Here is a 21,867-nt window from a genome sequence, read left to right as displayed (position 1 = left end):
CTTTCCTCCTGGAAGTTCTGAGGAATCCGGGCAGCCCAGATGAGTGGGTTTCCCCCCAGCAAAGCACACCTCCTCTACCAAGGGATGAGGTGCTTCATTAAATGGGTCCTGTTTCCCATGCCACCATGGTCTAAAAAGACTAAACCAGGAAGAAGTTGAATCCTTCAACAGACCAATAACAAGTTTTGAAATTGAGACAGTAATTAACAGCCTACCAACCAAAAAAAAAAAAAAAGAGATGGATTCACAGCCAAATTCTACTAGAGGTACAAAGAGGAGCTGGTACTATTCCTTTAGAAACTGTTCCAAACAATAGAGGAGGGACTCCTCCCTAACTCATTTTATGAAGCTAGCATCATCCTGTTACCAAAACCTGGCAGAGACACAACAAAAAAAAGAATACTTCAGGCCAATGTTCCTTAAGAAAATCGATGTGAAAAGCCTCAATAAAATAATGGCAAACCAAATCCAGCAGCAAATCAAAAAACTTATCCACCACAATCAAGTTGGCTTCATCCCTGGGATGCAAGCCTGGTTCAACATACACAAATCAATGAACATAATCCATCATATAAACAGAACCAAAGAAAAAAAGGACATGATTATCTCAATAGATGCAGAAGAGACCTTTGATAAAATTCAACATCCCTTCATGTTAAAAACTCTCAATAAACCAAGTATTGATGGAACATATCTCAAAATAATAAGAGCTATTTATGAAAAACACACAGCCAATATCATATTGAATGGGGAAAAGCTGGAAGCAATGGCTTTGAAAACTGGTACAATACAAGGATGCCCGCTCTCACCACTCATAGTCAACATAGTATTAGAAGTTCTGGCCAGGGCAATCAGGCAAGAGAAAGAAATAAAGGGTATTCAAATAGGAAAAGAGGAAGTCAAATTGTCTCTGTTTGCAGACAACGTGATTCTATATTTAGAAAACCCCAACATCTTGGCCCAAAAACTCCTTAAGCTGTTAACTTCAGCAAAGTCTCAGGATACAAAATCAATGTGCAAAATTCACAAGCATTTTTTTACACCAACAACAAAAGAGCTATAAGCCAAATCATAAATGAACTCCCACTCACAACTGCAACAAAGAGAATGAAATACATAGGAATACAACTAACAAGGAATGTGAAGGACCTCTTCAAGGAGAACTACAAACCACTGCTCAAGGAAATAAGAGAGGATACAAACAAATGGAAAAACATTCCATGCTCATGGATAGGAAGAATCGATATCGTGAAAATGGTCATACTGCCCAAAATAATTTACAGATTCAATGCTATTCCCATCAAGCTACCATTGACATTCTTCACAGATTTAGAAAAAACTATTTTAAATTTCATATGGAACCAAAAAGACCCCATATAGCCAAGAAAATCTTAAGCAAAAAAACAAAGCTGGAGGCATCATGCTACCTGACCTCAAAATATACTATAAGGGTATGGTGACCAAAACAGCATGGTACTGGTGCCAAAACAGACATACAGACCAATGGAACAGAATAGACACCTTAGAAATAACACCACACATCTACACAACCATCTGGTCTTTGACAAACCTGACAGAAACAAGCAATGAGGAAAGGATCTTCTATTCAATAAATGGTGCTGGGAAAACTGGCTAGCCATATGCAGAAAAATAAAACTAGACCCCTTCCTTACACCTAATACAAAAATTAACTCAAGGTGGATTACAGACTTACATGTAAAACCCAAAACCATAAAAACCCTAGAAGAAAACCTAGGCAATAAAACTCAGGACATAGGCAGGGCAAAGACTTCAAGATGAAAACGCCAAAAGCAATTGTAACAAAAGCCAAAATTGAGAAACTGGATCTAATTAACCTAAAGAGCTTCTGCACAGCAAAAGAAACTAGCATCAGAGTGAACAGGCAACCTACAGAATGGGAGAACATTTTTGCAATCTACCCATCTGACAAAGGTCTAATATCCAGAATTTACAAGGAACATAAATAAATTTACAAGAAAAAAACAAACAACCCCATCGAAAAGTGGGGAAAGGATATGAACAGACACTTCTCAAAAGACGACATTTATGTGGCCAATGAACATATTAAAAAAAAAAAAGCTCCGCATCACTAATCATTAGAGAAATGCAAATCAAAACCACCATGAGATACTATCTCACACGAGTCTGAATGGTAATCATTAAAAAGCCAGGAGGCCAGGCGTGGTGGCTCATGCCTGTAATCCCAGCACTTTGGGAGGCCCAGGCGGGTGGATCATGAGGTCAGGAGATCAAGACCATCCTGGCTAACACGGTGAAACCCCGTCTCTACTAAAAATACAAAAAATTAGCGGGGCGCGGTGGCGGGCACATGTAGTCCCAGCTACTCGGGAGGCTGAGGCAGGAGAATGGCGTGCACTCAGGAGGCGGAGCTTGCAGTGAGCCAAGATCGCGCCACTGCACTTCAGCCTGGGTGAAAGAGCGAGACTCCATCTCACACACACAGAAAAATAGTCAGGAAACAATAGGTGCTGGTGAGGCTGTGGATAAATTGGAACATTTTACACTGTTGACGGAAATATAAATCAGCTCAATCATCGTGGAAGACAATATGGCGATTCCTCAGGGATCTAGGATCAGAAATACCAATTGACCCAGCAACCCCATTACTGAGTATATACCCAAAGGAATATAAATCATTCTTCTATGAAGACACATGCACACGTATATTTATTGCAGCACTAGTTACAATAACAAAGACATGGAACCAACCCAAATGCCGATCAATGATAGACTGGATAAAGAAAATGTGGTACACATACATCATGAATAGTATGCAGCCATAAAAAGGAATGAGATCATGTCCTTTGCAGGGACATCGATGAAGATGGAAGCCATCATCCTTAGCAAACTAACACAGGAAAAGAAAACCAAACACAGCATGTTCTCATTCATAGATGGGAATTGAATAATGAGAACACATGGACACAGGGAGGAGAACAACACACACCAGGTCCTGTTGGGGGATGGGGAGCAAGGGAAGGGGACTTGGAGGATGGGTCAAAAGGTGCAGCAAACCACCACGGCACATGTAGCTATGTAACAAACCTGCATGTTCTGCACATATATCCCAAACTTAAAGTAAAACAAACAAAGCACTAAATGTTTCAAGGGGTTTAGGTTCAGAAAAGAAGATACCTTTACAAATAAATATTTCTTTTATTGATGTAAATTTATTAGAAAGAGTCTCAAACTAGCCAGCTAAATTTCATAAAGTTGTATTAAAAAAAAAAGAAAATGTAGTATTTTTTTCTCTTTATAATTTCAACTTTTATTTTAGATTCAGGGGATACGTTTGCAGGTTTGTTACATGAGTGTATTGCTTGATGTTCAGGTTTGGGGTACAAATGATCCAGTCTCTCAGGTAGTGAGCACAGTACCCAAAGTTAGTTTTTCAACCCTTGACTCCCCTCTCTCCCTCCCCCATCTAATAATCCCCAGTGTCTGGTTTGTTGTTGTTGATGTTGTTGTTTGATACAGGGTCTACAGAACGTGATTTTGTTCTGTTTTATGGCTGCCCAGTATTCCATGGTGTATATGTACATTTCCACATCAATCCACTGTTGATGGGCACCTAGATCGATTCCACATCTTTGCTATTGAGAACTATGCTGTGATAAACATAAGAGGGTATGTGTCTCTTTGGTGAAATTGTCAGAGGTGTTGTAACCAGAGCAACTCCATCTTAGTAGCTGGGTAAAATGAGGCTGAAACCTACTGACCTACATTTCCAGACAATTATGCATTCTAGGTCACAGAATGAGATAGGAGATCAGCACAAGATACAGGTCATAAAGACTTTGCTGATAAACAAGTTGCAGTAAAGAAGCTGGCCAAAACCCACCAAAACCAAGATGGCGACAAAAATGACCTCTTGTCATCCTCAATGCTGCAGTCCCACCAGCACCATGACAGGTTATAAATGACATAACAACGTCAGGAAGTTACCCTACATGGTCTAAAAAGGGGAGGCATGAATAATCCACCTCTTGTTTAGCATATAATCAAGAAAAATAAATATGGGCAACTAGCAGCCCTCAGGGCTGCACTGCCTAATGGAGTAGCCATACTTAGTAATTGCTCTCCTCTACTTTCTTAATAAACGTGCTTTCGGTGTGGTGGCTCATGCCTGTAATCCCAGCACTTTGGAAGGCCAAGGAGGGTGGATCACCTGAGGTCAGGAGTTCGAGACCAGCCTGGCCAACATGGTGGAACCCATCTCTACTAAAAATACAAAAATTAGGCCGGGCGTGGTGGCTCACACCTGTAATCCCAACACTTTGGGAGGCCAAGGTGGCTGGATCACAAGTTCAGGAGCTCGAGAGCAGTCTGGCCAACATTGTGAAACCCCATCTCTACTAAAAAAAATACAAAAATTAGCTGGGCATGGTGGTACATGCCCGTAGTCCCAGCTACTTAGGAGGCAGAGGCAGGAGAACTGCTTGAACCTGGGAGGTGGAGGTTGCAGTGAGCCGAGATCATGCCACTGCGCTCCAGCTTGGGTGACAGAGTGAGACTTCATCTCAAAAACAAAATACAAAAATACAAAAATTAGCCAGTCATGGTGGCAGGTACCTGTAATCCCAGCTACTTGGGAGGCTGAGGCAGGAGAATCGCTTAAACCCTGGAGGTGGAGGTTGCAGTGAGCAGAGACTGTGACACTGCACTCCAGCACGGGTGATGGAGTGAGACTCTGTCTCATAAATAAAATAAAATAAAATAAAACATGCTTTCACTATACTCGATGGACTCACCCTGAATTCTTTCTTGTATGAGATCCAAGAAACCTCTCTTGGAATCTGGATTGGGACCCTTTTGTGTTAACATCTTTCTGGCAACCATGGAAAGGATTAGAATGAGGAAACCCTTGACCCAAACGCTAACTTTGGGTAAGTGATAGGGTCCAGTAACATCTTCATGGTGAACCCTGAAGGGACCATACTGAGGAGACCCCCTATCCAAAGGAAAATCGTCTGCATGCAACACCAATTGGCTGACTTTGGGTTAGTGGGGTGCATTTAACCAGGTAAAGGATGGGATTGGGTTAGAGGCCCAACACAGAGGAGTTAGAGTCTCTCCTAAGACTGTGTGGGTTAAAGACTCCTCTCAATAAAAGAAAAGGATGCTTGACCAAACATGGGTTTGAGGCACAACTTAGGAAGGTTAGAGTCCTTCCTACGATTTAGGGGATTAGAGGCCCCTCCAGGTAAAGTCCGTGTTGCCTAAGAACGAGTTTGGCACTATGGGATATTAACTACTCTGTTTGAAGTAATCTGCCTTGCACTCTTTGCTGACAGCTATGGGTGACAGAATTAGGCACATATAGGACCATGGGACATAGGAAGCTTTTTCCTTCCCAAATAAAGGAAATTTGACAGCTGATGAGACTGCTGGAAAAGATCCCTCTCTGACCAACAAGCAGCTGCCTGAACTTTTGAGCAATGGGTGAGTCTTTCTCTGGCTTCCCTGAACTCTTCACCTTCCCCATCTTACGTCAGGCAATGCTTCTCTCTCTCTCTCTCTGTCTCTATCTCATCTTTCTCTAGCCTCCCTGAGCTCTTCACCTTCCCCACCTTACATCAGGCAATGCTTTCTTCTCTTTCTCTCTCTCTCTGTGCAAACCAGTTGAATGAATGGTTTAAAAAAATCACTATTTATCTCCTATGTAAAGTTTTGATTAATGGAAAAAAGGATTTGTGAGGCTAGTCTTAAGCTGTAGTGAATCTGATGTGCTTTGTGGGTCTTTCTGTTTTGTTCTGTCATAAAGAGGGGTACCGTAGGATAGAATGTGGGCCTAGGACCTCATAAGCCTGCTGTTAAAGATGGCCCAGCAAATTGGTCAGTTATAAACTTTGCTGAAGGGTCCTGAAAAAGAAAAAAAACAACTGGATGAGGTTTCTCTCTTGTCTTGTTCGTCCTTGGGAGCTTGACCTTATAACCATGTGGCCGTACTTTCTCTTTTCACAACGGTGGCCTGGGTTCAGAGTTCAACCCCTACCTTAGGGGACGAGCATATCTGATTGATATTTGGGTGACCTTTGCCATCTTTTGATTCTCTTCTTTTCCGCAAACTCTCTTGAATTTCCTTTTCAGAGCATGTGTGAGGTTATTTTTGTTGCAGTTCAAAAACCAGAAATATCAACTGTTTGGCCTAGCTAAAGTGGGGTAATAAAAAATTTAAAAGGATTTTTTTTTACAGTGCTATGATTAAAAGTCAGTTTAACTAAAAGTTGATATCCAAGCTCTAATAGCTTGGGACTCCTTAGGAAAAACAGAGGTGGAACCACAGACCCAGTTTCCGGGAAAAATACCTGTTTTCCTCATGGAACACAAGGAATTAAAAGTGGATAGATCCCTCTCAAAATCTAAGGCTATGTTCTGTTTTGCATTACATTAGCTGATGTTTTTGACTTTTGAGGGTATCAGAAATTACTACACATAATAAGAAAAATGTGGTGTGTAATAACTAGGTAGGCAACATCCTTTGGAGAAGGGCCAATTCAATCTTTTTGGGATCAAGGATCTGATATAAAAATGGAGTCCTTAATTTCTGGAGATCTGTTTTGCCTTCCAGCTGTGTCTGCTTATTAGGCCTTAGAAACTGCATGCTTTAAAGAGAACTTAAAAACAGGTGAATGAGATCGCTGGCAAAATAATTGAGTAGGAACAGCTCCAGTCTATAGCTCCCAGCGAGATCGACGCAGAAGGCAGGTGATTTCTGCATTTCCAACTGAGGTACCCAGTTCATCTTATTGGGGCTGGTTGGACAGTGGGTGCAGCCCATGGAGGGTGAGCCAAAGCAGGGTCGGGTATTGCCTCACCCAGGAAGTGCAAGGAGTCGAGGAATTCCCTGCCCTAGCCAAGGGAAGCCATGAGGGACTGTGAACAGTGCACTCTGGCCTAGATACTGTGCTTTCCCCATGGTCTTTGCAACCTGCAAACCAGCAGATTCCCTCCAGTGCCTATGCCACCAGGGCCCTGGGTTTCAAGCACAAAACTGAGCAGTTGTTTGGGCAGACACCAAGCTAGCTGCGGGAGTTTTTTTTTCATACCCCAGTGGCGCTTGGAATGCCAGTGAGACAAAACCGTTCACTCCCCTGGAAAGGGGGCTGAAGCCAGGGAGCCAAGTGGTTGGCTTGGAAGGTCCCACCCCCACGGAGCCCAACAAGCTCAGATCCACTGGCTTGAAATTCTCACTGCCAGCACAGCAGTCAGAAGGCAAGCCGGGACACTCAAACTTGGTGGGGGGAAGAGCGTCCACAATTCTGAGACTTGAGTAGGCAGTTTTACCCTCACAGTGTAAACAAAGCCACCGGGAAGTTCGAACTGGGTGGAGCAAGGCTGCTGTGGAAAGATTGCCTCTTTAGATTCCCCCTCTCTGGGCAAGGCATCTCTGAAAAAAAGGCAGCAGTCCCAGTCAGGGGCTTAGAAATAAAACCCCAATCTCCCTGAGACAGAGCACCTGGGGGAAGGGGCGGCTGTGGGCACAACTTCAGTAAACTTAAACACTCCTGCCTGATGGCTCTGAAGAGAGCAGTGGATCTCCCAGCACAGCGTTTGAACTCTGCTAAGAGTCACACTGCCTCCTCCAAGCGGGTCCCTGACCCCCATGTTGCCTGACTGGGAGACACCTCCCAGTGGGGGCCAACAGACACCTCATACAAAAGAGCTCCGGCTGGCAGCTGGTGGGTGTCCCTCTGGGAAGAAGCTTGCAGAGGAAGGAACAGGCAGCAATCTTTGTTGTTCTGCAGCCTCCGCTAGTGATACCCAGGCAAACAGAGTCTGGAGTGGACCTCCAGCAAACAGCAGCAAACCTGCAGCAGAGGGGCCAGACTGTGAGAAGGAAAACTAACAAACAGAAAGGAATAACATCAACATCAACAAAAGGATGTCCACTCAAGAGACCCCATCCAAAGGTCACCAACATCAAAGACCAAAGGTAGATAAATCCATGAAGATGGGGAGAAACCAGTGCAAAAAGACTGAAAATTCCCAAAACCAGAATGTCTCTTCTCCTTCACAGGATCACAACTCCTCGCCAGCAAGGGAACAAAACTGGATGGAGAATGAGTTTGATGAATTGACAGAAGTAGGCTTCAGAAGGTGGGTAATAACAAACTCCTCTGAGCTAAAGGAGCATGTTCTAACCCAATGCAAGGAAGCTAAGAACCTTGAAAAAAGATTAAATAAATTGCTAACTAGAATAACCAGTTTGGAGAAGAGAATAAATGACTTGATGGAGCTGAAAAACACAGCATGAGAACTTCGTGAAGTATACACAAGTGTCAATAGCCAAATCAATCAAGCGGAAAAAAGGATATCAGCGACTGAAGATCAAATTAATGAAATAAAATGTGAAGACAAGATTAGAGGAAAAAGAATGAAAAGGAAAGAACAAAGCCTCCAAGAAATATGGGACTATGTGAAAAGACCAAATCTACATTTGCTTGGTGTACCTGAAAAGTGATGGGGAGAATGGAAGCAAGTTGGAAAACACTCCTCAGGATATTATCCAGGAGAACTTCCCCAACCTAGCAAGACAGGCCAAAATTCAAATTCGGGAAATACAGAGAACACCACAAAGATACTCCTAGAGAAGGGTAACCCCAAGACACATAATCCTCAGATTCACCAAAGTTGAAATAAAGGAAAAAAGGTTAAGGGCAGCCAGAGAGAAAGGTCAGGTTACCCACAAGGGAAGCCCATCAGACTAACAGTGGATCTCTCTGCAGAAACCCTATGAGCCAGAAAACAGTGGGGGCCAATATTTAACATTCTTAAAGAAAATAATTTTCTACCCAGAATTTCATATCCAGCCAAACTAAACTTCATAAGCAAAGGAGAAATAAAATCCTTTACAGACAAGCAAATGCTAAGAGACCACCAGGCCTGCCGTACAAGAGCTCCTGAAGGAAGCACTAAACATGCAAAGGAACAACCAGTACCAGCCACTGCAAAAACGTACCAAATTGTAAAGGCCATTGACACTATGAAGAAACTGCATTAACTAACGGGCAAAATAACCAGCTAGCATCATAATCACAGGATCAGATTTACACATAACAATATTAACCTTAAATGTAAATGGGCTAAATGCCGCAATTAGAAGACACAGACTGGCAAACTGGATAAAAAGTCAAGACCCATCAATGTAGTGTATTCAGGAAACCCATCTCACGTGCAAAGACGCACATAGGCTCAAAATAAAGGAATGGAGAAATATTTACCAAGCAAATGGGAAGCAAAAAAAAAAAAACAGGGTTGCAATCCTAGTCTCTGATAAAACAGGCTTTAAACCAACAAAGATCAAAAGAGACAAAGAAGGGCATTACATAATGGTAAAGGGATCAATGCAACAAGAAGAGCTAACTATCCTAAATATATATGCACCCAGTACAGGAGCAACCAGATTCATAAAGCAAGTTCTTAGAGACCAACAAAGAGACTTAGACTCCCACACAATAATAGTGGGAGACTCTAACACCCCACTGTCAATATTAGACAGATCCAAGAGACAGAAAATTGACAAGGATATTCAGGACTCGAACTTAGCTCTGGACCAAGCAGAACTAATAGACATCTACAGAACTCCCCGCCCCAAATCAACAGAATATACATTCTTCTCACCACAACATCAGACTTATTCTAAAATTGACCACATAATTCTAAGTAAAACACTCCTCAGCAAATGCAAAAGAATGGAAATCATGATGAACTGTCTCTCAGACCACAGTGCAATCAAATTAGAACTCAGGATTAAGAAACTCACTCAAAACCACATAACTACATGGAAACTAAACAACCTGCTCCTGAGTGACTACTGGGTAAATAACAAAATTAAGGCAGAATTAAAGATGTTCTTTGAAACCAATGACAACAAAGACACAATGAAACAAAGATGATCTTTGAAACCAATGAGAACAAAAACAACATACCAGAATCTCTGGGACACATTTAAAGCAGTGTTTAGATGGAAACTTATAGCAATAAATGCCCACAAGAGAAAGCAGGAAAGATCTAAAATTGACAACCTAACATCACAATTAAAAGAACTAGAGAAGCAAGAGCAAACAAACTCAAAAGCTAGTAGAAGACAAGAAATTACTAAGATCAGAGCAGAACTGAAGGAGATAGAGACACGAAAACGCCTTCAAAAAAATCAATGAATCCAGGAGCTGGTATTTTGAAAAGATCAACAAAATAGACCACTAGCCAGACTAATAAAGAAGAAAAGAGAGAAGAATCAAATAGATGCAATAAAAAATGATAAAGGGGATATTACCACCAATTCCACAGAAATACAAACTACCATCAGAGAATACTATAAACACCTCTACACAAATAAACTAGAAAATCTAGAAAAAAATGGATAAATTCCTGGACACATACACCCTCCCAAGTCTAAATCAGGAAGAAGTCGAATCCCTGAATAGACCAATAACAAGTTCTGAAATTAAGGCAGTAATTAATAGCCTATCAACCAAAAAAAGTCCAGGACCAGACAGATTCACAGCCGAATTCTACCAGAAGTACGAAGAGGATCTGGTACCATTCCTTCTGAAACTATTCCAATCAATAGAAAAACAGGGAATCCTCCCTAACTCATTTTATGAGGCCAGCATCATCCTGATACCAAAACCTGGTAGAGACACAACAAAAAAAGAAAATTTCAGGCCAATATCCCTGATGAACATCGACACGAAAATCTCAATAAAATACTGGCAAACCGAATCCAGCAGCACATCAAAAAGCTTATCCACCACTATCAAGTGGGATTCATCCCTGGGATGCAAGGCTGGTTCAATATATGCAAATCAATAAACATAATCCATCACATAAACAGAACCAATGACAAAAACCACATATGATTATCTCAATAGATGCAGAAAAGGCCTTCAACAAAATTCAACAGCCCTTCATGCTAAAAACTCTCAATGAACTAGGTATTAATTTGAGAACATATCTCAAAATAATAAGAGTTATTTATGGCAAACCCATAGCCAATATTGTACTGAATAGGCAAGAACTAAAAGCATTCTCTTTGAAAACCGGCACAAGACAAGGATACCCTCTCTCACCACTCCTGTTCAACATAGTATTGAAAGTTCTGACCAGGGCAAACAGGCAAGAGAAAGAAATAAAGGGTATTCAAATAGGAAAAGAGGAAGTCAAAGTGTCTGTTTGCAGATGACATGATTCTATATTTAGAAAACCCCATCAACTCAGCCCAAAATCTCCTGAAGCTGATAAGCAACTTGAGAAAAGTCTCAGGATAAAAAATCAATGTGCAAAAATCACAAGCTTTCCTATACACCAATAACAGACAAACAGGGAGACAAATAATGAAGGAATGCCCATTCACAATTGCTAGAAAGAGAGTAAAATACCTAGGAATACAATTCACAAGGATGTGAAGGACCTCTTCAAGGAGAACTACACATCACTGCTCATGGAAATAAGACAGGACACAAACAAGTGGAAACACATTCCATGCTCATGATAAGAAGAATTGATATTGTGAAAATGGTCATAATACCCAAAATAATTTATAGATTCAATGCTATTCCCATCAAACTACCATTGACATTTTTCGCAGATTTAGAAAAAAAACTATTTTAAATTTGATATGGAACCAAAAAAGGGACTGCATAACCGAAACAACCCTAAGCAAAAAAAACCAAAAAACAAAAAACAAAACAAAACAAAACAAAAATGAAGCTGGAGGCATCACACTACCTGACTTCAAGCTATACAAGGCTCCAGTAACCAAAATAGCATGGCACTGGTACCAAAACAGATATATAGACCAATGGATCAGAAGAGAGACCTCAGAAATAACACCACACATCTACAACCATCTGATCTTCGACAAACCTGATAAAAACAAGCAATGGGGAATGGATTCCCTATTTAATAAATGGGGCTGAGAAAACTGGCCAACTATATGCAGAAAACTGAGACTGGACCCCTTCCTTACACCTTATACAAAAATTAACTCAAGATGGATTAAAGACTTAAATGTAAAACACAAAACCATAAAAATTCTAGAAGAAAACCTAGGCAATAATATTCAGGACATAGGCATGGGCAAAGACTTCATGACTAAAACAGCAAAAGCAACGGCAACAAAAGCGAAAATTGACAAATGACATCTAATCAAACTAAAGAACTTCTGGCTGGGCATGGTGGCTCACGCCTATAATCCCAGCACTTTGGGAGGCCGGGTGGGTGGATCACGCGGTCAGGAGATCGGGACCATCCTGGCTAACATGGTGAAACCCCGTCTCTACTGAAAATACATTAAAAAAAATTAGCCGGGCATGGTGGTGGGCACCTGTAGTCCCAGCCACTCACGAGGCTGAGGCAGGAGAATGGCGTGAACCCAGGAGGCAGAGCTTGCAGTGAGCCGAGATCGTGCCACTGCACTCCAGCCTGGGTGACAGAGCGAGACTCCATCTCAAAAAAAAAACAAAAACAAAAAACAAACAAAAAAAACTTCTGCACAGCAAAAGAAACTATCATCAGAGTGAACAGGCAACCTACAAAATGAGAGAAAATTTTTGTAATTTATCCATCTAACAAAGGGCTAATACCCAGAATCTACAAAGAACTTAAACACATTTACAAGAAAAAAACAACCCCATCAAAAAGTGGGTGAAGGATATGAACAGACACTTCTCAAAAGAAGACATTTATGCAGCCAACAAACATACGACAAAAAGCTCATCATCACTGGTCATCAGAGAAATGCACATCAAAACCACAATGAGATACCATCTAACACCAGTTAGAAAGGGGATCATTAAAAATTCAGGAAATAACAGATGCTGGAGAGGATGTGGAGAAATAGGAACACTTTTACACTGTTGGTGGGAGTGTAAATTAGTTCAACCTTTGTGGAAGACAGTGTGGTGATTTCTCAAGGATCTAGAACCAGAAATACCATTTGACCCAGGAATCCCATTACTGGATACATACCCAAAGGATTAGAAATCATGCTACTATAAAGACACATGCACATGTATGTTTACTGCAGCACTATTCACAATAGCAAAGACTTGGAACCAACCCAAATGCCCATCAATGATAGACTGGATAAAGAAAATGTGGCACCTATACACCATGGAATACTATGCAGCCATAAAAAAGGATGACTTCATGTCCTTTGCAGGGAACATGAATGAGGCTGGAAACAATCATTCTCAGCAAACTAACACAAGAACAGAAAACTAACCACCACATATTCTCACTCATAAGTGGGAGCTGAACAATGAGAACACATGGACACAAGGAGGGGAATGTCACACACCTGGGCCTGTTCAGGGGGTGGGGAGCTAAGGGAGGGATAGCATTAGGAGAAATACCTAATGTAGATAATGGGTTGATGGGTGCAACAAACCACCATGGCACATATATACCTATGTAACAAACCTGCACATTCTGCATATGCACCACAGAACTTAAATTAAAAAAAAAAAACTGGTGAATGAAAAACCTTGTAACTGTAGGATCTTCTGTGTATTTATATACGTTTTGTGTGGGATACATAAAAGCTTTAATTGGTTCGAAATTAGTAAGTGCTCAAATCAAATATTTGGCAGAAAAGTAAAAACTGTAATGCCTTTTAGTTTATGTGACTTCAGTAATTTTTGGGAAACAAAGACAGTTTTACATGCAAGGTGTGCAAGGAAAGAGAAATGTGTTTTTTGGTAAAAGATTATAAGAAGGCATGGGAATGTCTTCCATGCCTTTTTTTTTTTCTTTCTTTTTGGCCTAGATTAAAAGGTTAAAGGATTGTTTTAAGTTAGATAAAGTATAGCTGAAGGTTTAAGCAAGTTGTGGAAGGTTTGTAAAAAAAAAAATGGTTAAAAAAAAACTATGTGTGAACATATTGGCTAAAGTTAGAGAGGTATTATTCAGTTTTTCCATATATTGAACATTGGAATTAAAATACAACAGGTTTTCTCTCAGAGCACTGATCTCTTTCACAAAAATTGTAAAGGGTTATAAAAAGTTAATAAAAATCTTACCATACAGTCAGATATTAAAATTGGATCAATTTGTCTATAAGGTTTTACTACGAATTGGATTTGACATTAATAATACACTAATCTAAAAATGAAATTTGGTTTATTTAGTATAAAATCATATAGGAAGCACTGTCAAATATGAAGTGGTATTTGGCTTTCTTTGGGCTGTATTTGTATAAATATGTTATAGGTATGTGTTCCAAAATTATAAGAATCTCCTACAATTCTGATATGGCTTAGTGTATGTTATTAATAATTGAGTTATATAAAATGTTCTTTGCCACAGAAGCAAAATTTCCTTGTCAATTATGGCTTTAATAGCAGCTGTCCTAAGACTTTTTGTAATCTCTTCCATAGACAATTGTCTTTTTTGGTCCTCTTTAGAAGGTGGTTTATAATAAACAATGACTCCAACAGGTGTTCTTGAATGCAGGTTTCTGACAACTTTGGAAATTGTGACATTAGAGTAGAGGAAAACTTTTCAGGACTCTCATGGAGATCTGAAATGTTCATGAATAGCAAAACAGGAGTTAACTGCATGGACTGAACTAACAGAAGACTGAAGTAATCTTTTTGATTTTGTTTAAAAACATTGCTGATCCTTTGTTCTGTTTTTCAGAGTTAAACTGTTCTGAGCTATTTACAGCTTTTAACAATTGAGTAAAGTATACTCCTGTGAACAAAATTAGGGGCATATTTGTTCCTCTCTACATGATTTCTCCAAAATTTGGAAACTATTTGTGCATATTCTTAACTTATGGCATATAGTTATTTACACAAGTACAATAAGAATGCTTTCATTCATAACAGGACACAATTGAGTAAATTGGTTATTTTATCAAAGCTTTGACTGGAACGGCATACTTTTATTTAAGGACTCAAATTTGATTTGTAAAGCCAATGAAAGCCCCTTGGGAAAACTGGCCTCATACCTTGTCTATGCAGTCCCTGTGCAGGTTTCTAACCTGCAGTAAGTAAAGAATGTCACTTTCTGACAGGTCCAGGAGCCCCAAGTTATCTTGGAGTCTCAAGAGGAAAGAAATTTACCCAAGTTATAGGTATTTGAGGGTACAAACCCATGGCTGGGATCAGCTTCAAAAACATCTTATATGAGATTCCTTATGGAACAGAGTTCCACCAAAGCCAATTTTAAAAGAGCCTATGTAAAAAAAAAAATTATTCTTGCTGCACTTTATACAAATGATCAGGTGAACTATAATAAATCAAATTGGTCTTACCATGATTTGTCTTTAGTGAAAATGGGAGACTAGAGAGAAAAAAAATTGTTTCAAAAATTGTATCATACTTGGTATTAGATTCTAGTTTTCTTCTGCAATTAAACCAACCCTGCTTATTCCTGTGAACCAATCAGTGATCTCTGGCTGTTACTCAGAATAAACAAGAGGGATTGGTAACGTAAAAATCTGGATCAATATTCTAATTCTGGGCATGTATTGGAATCAGCTAGCAACCCCATAGCAGGTTGCTAGCTGCTATGGGGTTATTTTGCTTTACTGTTGTGGAACGTCTTGCTGTTGTACTCTTTGTGTTGGAATACAGGATAAGCTGACTCAATGTTTTCTTAAATTAAATACATACTAATCTTCCAGATATCACTTTTTGTTAGCACTTGGAGTTATGAATGGTCCTCAGCATACTGATGTTTTCTGACAGAGCTCCTCTCTCCCCTGAATGCAGGAGACCCTAATAGTTAGGCAGGAATATCATCACCCCTATTCAGCATGAAGAATTATAGGTGATGGATCTTTGCCCTTCTGCAACTCTTAGGATTAACGGTTCTCTTATAAAAGGGAGGGGGTAAATGTTAGAGGCGTTGGAACCAGAGAAACTCCATCTTAAATAGGAGCTGAGATAAATGAGGCTGAAATCTACTGGGCTACACTCCCAGATGGTTAGGCACTCTAAGTCACAGAATAAGACAGGAGGTCAGCTCAAGATACAGGTCATAAAGACTTTGCTGATGAAACAGGTTGCAGGAAAGTAGCTGGCCAAAATCCACCAAAACCAAGATGGTGATCAGAGTGACCTCTGGTTGTCCTCACTGCTACACTCCCACCAGCACCATGACAGTTTACAAATACCATGGCAATATCAGGAAGTTACCCAATATGGTCTAAAAAGGCGAGGTATGGATAATCCACCCCTTGTTTAGCATATAATCAAGAGCTAATCATAAATATGGGCAACCAGCAGCTCTCAAGGCTGCTCTGCCTATTAAGTAGCTATTCTTTTACTCCTTTATTTTCTTAATAAATTTGCTTTCACTTTATTCTATGGACTCACCCTGAATTCTTTCTTTCTTGTATGAGATCCAAGAACACTCTTTTGGGGTCTGGATTGGGACCCCCTTCTGGTAACAGAATGATGTATTTTCTTTTGGATATATATCCAGTAATGGGATTCCTGAATCAAATGGTAGTTCTGTTTTAAGTTCTTTGAGAAACCTCCAAACTGCCTTCCACAGGAACTGAACTAATTTACATTCCCACCAACAGTTTATAAGCATTCTCTTTTTGCCAGAGCTTGGCCAACATCTGTTATTTTTTGACTTTTCACTAATAGCCATTCTGACTGGTGTGGCATGGTATCTCACTGTGGTTTTGATTTGCATTTCTCTGATGATTAGTGATGTGGAGCATTTTTTCATATATTTGTTGGCCGCTAGTATGTTATTTTGAGAAGTGTCTGTTCGTGTCTCTTGCCCACTTTTTAATAGACTTATTTGCTTATGTTTCTTATAGCTTATGGATATTAAATCTTTGCAGAATGCATAGTTTGCAAATAGTTTCTCCCATTCTGTTAGTTGTCTGTTTACTCTGTTAATAGTTTCTTTTGCTATGCAGAAGCTTTTTAGTTTAATTAGCTCCCACCTGTCAATTTTTGTTTTCATTGCAACTGTTTTTGCAGCCTCAGTCATAAATTCTTTCCCAAGGCCAGTGTACAGAATGGTATTTCCTAGGTTTTCTTCTAGGATTCTTATAGTTTGAGGATCTTACATTTAAATCTTTAATTCATCTTTAGTTAATTTTTGTACATGGTGAAATGTAGTGGTCCAGTTTCATTCTTCTGCATATAGCTTGCCAGCTATCCCAGTGTAGAAAGTTGTATTTTGGAGACTGATTTAGTTTGATAGTTGGTTTTTTCAGCTTAGCTTGTTTCTTAATTGGATCACTGGCTTCAGGGTGGAGCCATTTAATGAATAGCACAAAAAAAAATTTGCTGTTTTTAGAGTTTAATATCTAATATATGAGAAGCAGACACAACCGGAAGGCAGAGCATCTAGATCTTTAAAAATTAAGGATTTCACATTTACATTGAATTCTGGGTCCCCAAAATAGGGAAATGCCATGGGACTTGCCCATGCAACAGTTCTGCAGTGCTCCTCACTACAAGGGTATTCCCCCAAGGCTGGTTAGAAATCCAATACCAACCAGTCCACTCTGTAATTAACTCAACCCCTATAAGAGTCTTCTCTCTTTTTGGCAAGTATTTCCACAGCCTCGAATTGTTCAAACCACTTTTCTTATCTAAAAGTGCAAATAAATAGCTTTCTGCAGTAATAACCACCCATTGCAACCACAGTTGGCCTGTTAGCAGCAGCAAAGCTGTATGGGTCTGCAACAACCTCAATTCTTGCCTCCTCAGAAGAATTTGACTGAGGGGCATGATGCAGAAGGAGAAACTGAGGCAAGTTTTAGAGGAGGAGTTAAGGTTTATTAATAAGCTTTACAGCAGGAAAGAAAGGAAGAAAAGTATACTTGGAAGAGGGCCAGGTGGGTGACTTGAGAGATCAAGTGTGCTGTTTGACATGGGGTTTTATTTGCTGGCCTACTTCTAGGGTCTTGCATTACCTTCTACCCTGATTTTTCTCTTGGGGTGGCTGTCCACATGCACAGTGGCCTGCTAGCACTTGGGAGGGGAGCATGCACAGTGTGTTTACTGGAGTTACATGCATGCTAACTTGAGGTGTTCTTCCCTTACTGCTCAAATGTCCCTGAGCGGTCACGTACCAGTTAAATTCTGCCATTTTGCCTCTTAATGTACATGCTTCAGCCCACTTGCCCAACTACTGAGATTTTATCAGGAAGCTGCTGATCACCAGTTTCAGGTATTTTCTATCTATTGGGAGACTGCTTTTCCGTGGTGTTGGCTATGACCAATTATTATTTGAGAGAGACAGTTAGCAACTTCCTGACCACCACCTGATGGTCACCTGTGATTCCTGGTGATGGGAACCCCTCTCCTGCCCTGCTCATGTATGACTAGCTACCTACTGTAACAGGCCACTTTCAAAACTATAAATCTCACTAGTGACTTGCCAGCCATCGCACTCAAAGGTCAAGTTCCCTCTCAAAGTACAAAGCAATCTCTGGAAACACACAAGCCAAAGAGATTAGGAAATCAATGCAAAAGAGAGCAGGACTGTAGATCTGAGAGAAGCCTGCCCATGACTTTTTTTTTTCTAATGCCCTCACTTTAACAGAATTGCCCATGACTTGAGACTCCCAAAAAGGGGTTATGAATGATGCTTTTTTTGTGTGTTCCTCAAGGGGTCTTGAGGTTGCTAGAAACCTCCTATGTAGTACTGAAGATGGCAAGGAAAAGGAGAAGCCAAGTGGAAAGAAATGGAAGATCTTTGGGAGGCCAAGGCAGGTGGATCACGAGGTCAAGAGATCGAGATCATCCTGGCCAACATAGTGAAACCCTGTCTCTACTAAAAATACAAAAATTAGCTGGGCATGGCGGCATGCACCTGTAGTCCCAGCTACTCAGGAGGCTGAGGCAGGAGAATCACTTGAACCCGGGAGGCAGAGGATGCAGTGAGCCAAGATCGTGCCACTGCACTCCAGCCTTGTGATAGAGCAAGATTCAGGGGGAAAAAAAAAAAACGAAAAAGAAATGGAAGATCAAGTTTTAGAGGAACCAATTTGGGGAGATTTTAAGCTTTCTCAAAGGCTAAAGTTTCACATTTTTCTAAGCAAAATCATGCCAACAGGAAAGGAAGCAAATAGAGGGACCAAACGTATTTAAAGAGAGGCTTCAGTTGGCTGAAAAACATTCCCAGAAATAAGACCTAAAAGAGAAAAAGCAAAAAGGCTTTTTTTAAATTATAGCATGAATACCAGCTTTTGATTAAGGTGATTTCTGACCACAGAGCTCTTTTTTTTTTTAAAAAAAAAAAAAAGCTTTTCAAATCTCTTTTTATCAGACTTCAGCCAAGACAAACAGAAAATAGGTTTTCTATTTAATTTGTCCAGTTCTACGACCAAGTTTTCCAATTATGTGCACAAATGAAACATTTTAGGCATTTCAAAGAAGACCCATTTAACCACTGCTACTTATGACTATCCCAAGTTATATGGGTTCATTTTCCTAGACATTTACAAGAGGACACCACATTAAGTTTTGTACATAAAACCAGCTGATGTTTCTAAAGAAGATTTCATTTTAAAGAAGTGTTCAGATTTTAAAGCTTGATTTCCCATTATTTAGGAATTTTTTAAAAGTGACCAAGGGCAGAAATGTGTTTTGGGTCAAAGTATGCTGCTGAGTGTCACTACACAAGGTGTCACCCAAGTGTCATGAGTCTCTCTCTTATGTGTCTCGGACGACCTCTAACTGCCAGGTGTTAGTAGGATGCTCAAGGTATAGAAGTAACCAGTTCCTTATTTATACCCTTTAGATTGAGCAAGAGTCCCTAAAATATTCTCCTGCTGAGGAATGACTTATGAGGCCACTTCACATCCTGGGAAATGTCCTGACACCTCTGCAAAGTCTCTAGTCACCTGGAGCACCCAAATGGGTCAGAGGGAACAACTGCCTTTTCTCTTAATGGCAACAGAACCCACCCTCATGCACCTTTTGGTCTGAAACTAGCAGAAACTGGTCAAAAATGAAAATATAAAGTCTGAATTACAAACAGTATAAAGCAGCTGCAAGTTTAAAAGCATGCTTTGTAATTTTAGACCAAAAGAAGTAAAATCACTGGTGCCAGATGCCAATACTATAACCCAAATCTTTTATAAGTCAGAGGCAGAGAAAGTTGAAGTCCTCTGCAGACCTCCTTGTCTGTGACCCCAAACCTCTTGTCCTGAGGCAGAGGCAGAGAAGGCAGTTCTCTGCAGAGATCTTTACCTGAATCTCCTGTCCAAAGACTGAGACTGAAGCCCTCACTCCTAAAGGAAAGAAATGGTTTGAAAACCAACCTAAATAAAATCTAGACCTCAACTAAATATAAAAGGAAGGCCTGGATCTAGGAGCACTCACCTTTTTGCATCCAGTCAAACCTCTGGAGTTAGAGGAACACGTTAGGTTCATGCTGATACTGAGTGCTGAGCCTGAGAGGGAACACCAGGTGGTAAGGAGGAGGTCACTGTGAGTCCTGTCCATTTTCTCCAGATAATGTTGACAGAAAGGAAAATGCTGAGGCAAAATTAATGTAAGTTGAGAGTCTCTTTGAGCCAACTTCAAGAACTGTAACCCAGGAAGATAGATTCAAACTGCCCTTAATATATGCTCTGATTTTACAGCAGTTACAAGTGGGTTTTTGAAGGAAAAAAAGAAGAGGCAGTTTCTAAGTTGTTTACCAGGAATTTGAAACTGGCACATTTTTCCCACAAAACTAATATTTATGTTGTTTTTTAAAAACAAAATACATAGAAATTGACCCTCCCTGGTCTTAAAACTTGAAACTTATATTTGTCCCATGAGTTTCTTTTTCAGGAAAACCAAACCTCAAGCAAGGAACTGAAATTCATCATATCATCACATCCAAACAATGAGATGCCAGACACCTCATCCATCATGAATATTTCCTTACCCCTCCTTAATTCCTGTTTGCCTCCCTTCCGCACTATATAAACCCCCCAATTTTAATCAGTCAGGAAGATGGATTTGAGACTTTCTCTCTCATTCTCTACAGCTATAGCACACAATTAAAGCCTTCTTCCCTGGCAATACTTATCTCAGTGATTGGCATTCTGTGCAGTGAGCAGCAGGTTTCATCTAGACCAAACCCCTGGCATTTTGGTAATAAATGTACATTAAAGTAACATAAGCTATTGATTGGCTATACATTCTCCTTTGCATCAAAAATCTCAGGAACATGAAAATAACGGGTGAGTTTGCTAGTCAGGAAACTACAGGGAAGAAAAGAAGAACAAAATGTCTTTAAACAATTGCCCCTGGGCATGGGTGCTGGGTGCATGACTGAAGTCTCATACTCATGTCTTTCTATGCCTGATAAATTTTGCATACCTCACAGTTCAGACTGCTCTGAGCTGTTCTCTTTTTTCTCTGTCACATAGCTACCAAATGCCAGAGGCTTACTTTGAATATGGACAATATAATTCTAGAACTTACGTTCTTAACCACTTCCTTGTGTTTCATGGGGTAGAGAAAAGACAGATTAAGTGCTTAAGTGCTACAGCTTAAATTCAATTTAATTTTAGGCTTCCAGCTTTCAATTTAGTTTTTCAGATTCACATGTGCTGCAAATCACTTTCTTCATCCTATCCAACTCTGGCCAAGAAAAAGCTCATGTGTCCATTAGCCCTGATGTTGACATCCCTCTCAGCATTTTAGACTAAATGTGATAGCATAGTCACCTACTCTAAATTCAATCTCATATGTTCCCTCTGGGGCCCAGGAATATGCTGCTAGACAACTCTTAGAATGATAATAAATTATTAGAGCAAAGGGACAATGAGTATCCCATGTAGAACTAGCATGTTAACTCAGAATGGGAGACATAAAAAGAAGCACTCCACAAATAAGG

The sequence above is a fragment of the Gorilla gorilla genome, chromosome 10 (assembly GCF_029281585.2).
Source record: "Gorilla gorilla gorilla isolate KB3781 chromosome 10, NHGRI_mGorGor1-v2.1_pri, whole genome shotgun sequence".
Classification (NCBI taxonomy): domain Eukaryota; kingdom Metazoa; phylum Chordata; class Mammalia; order Primates; family Hominidae; genus Gorilla; species Gorilla gorilla.
The sequence above is the reverse complement of the archived record's forward strand: the minus strand, read 5'-3'. Positions refer to the sequence as shown.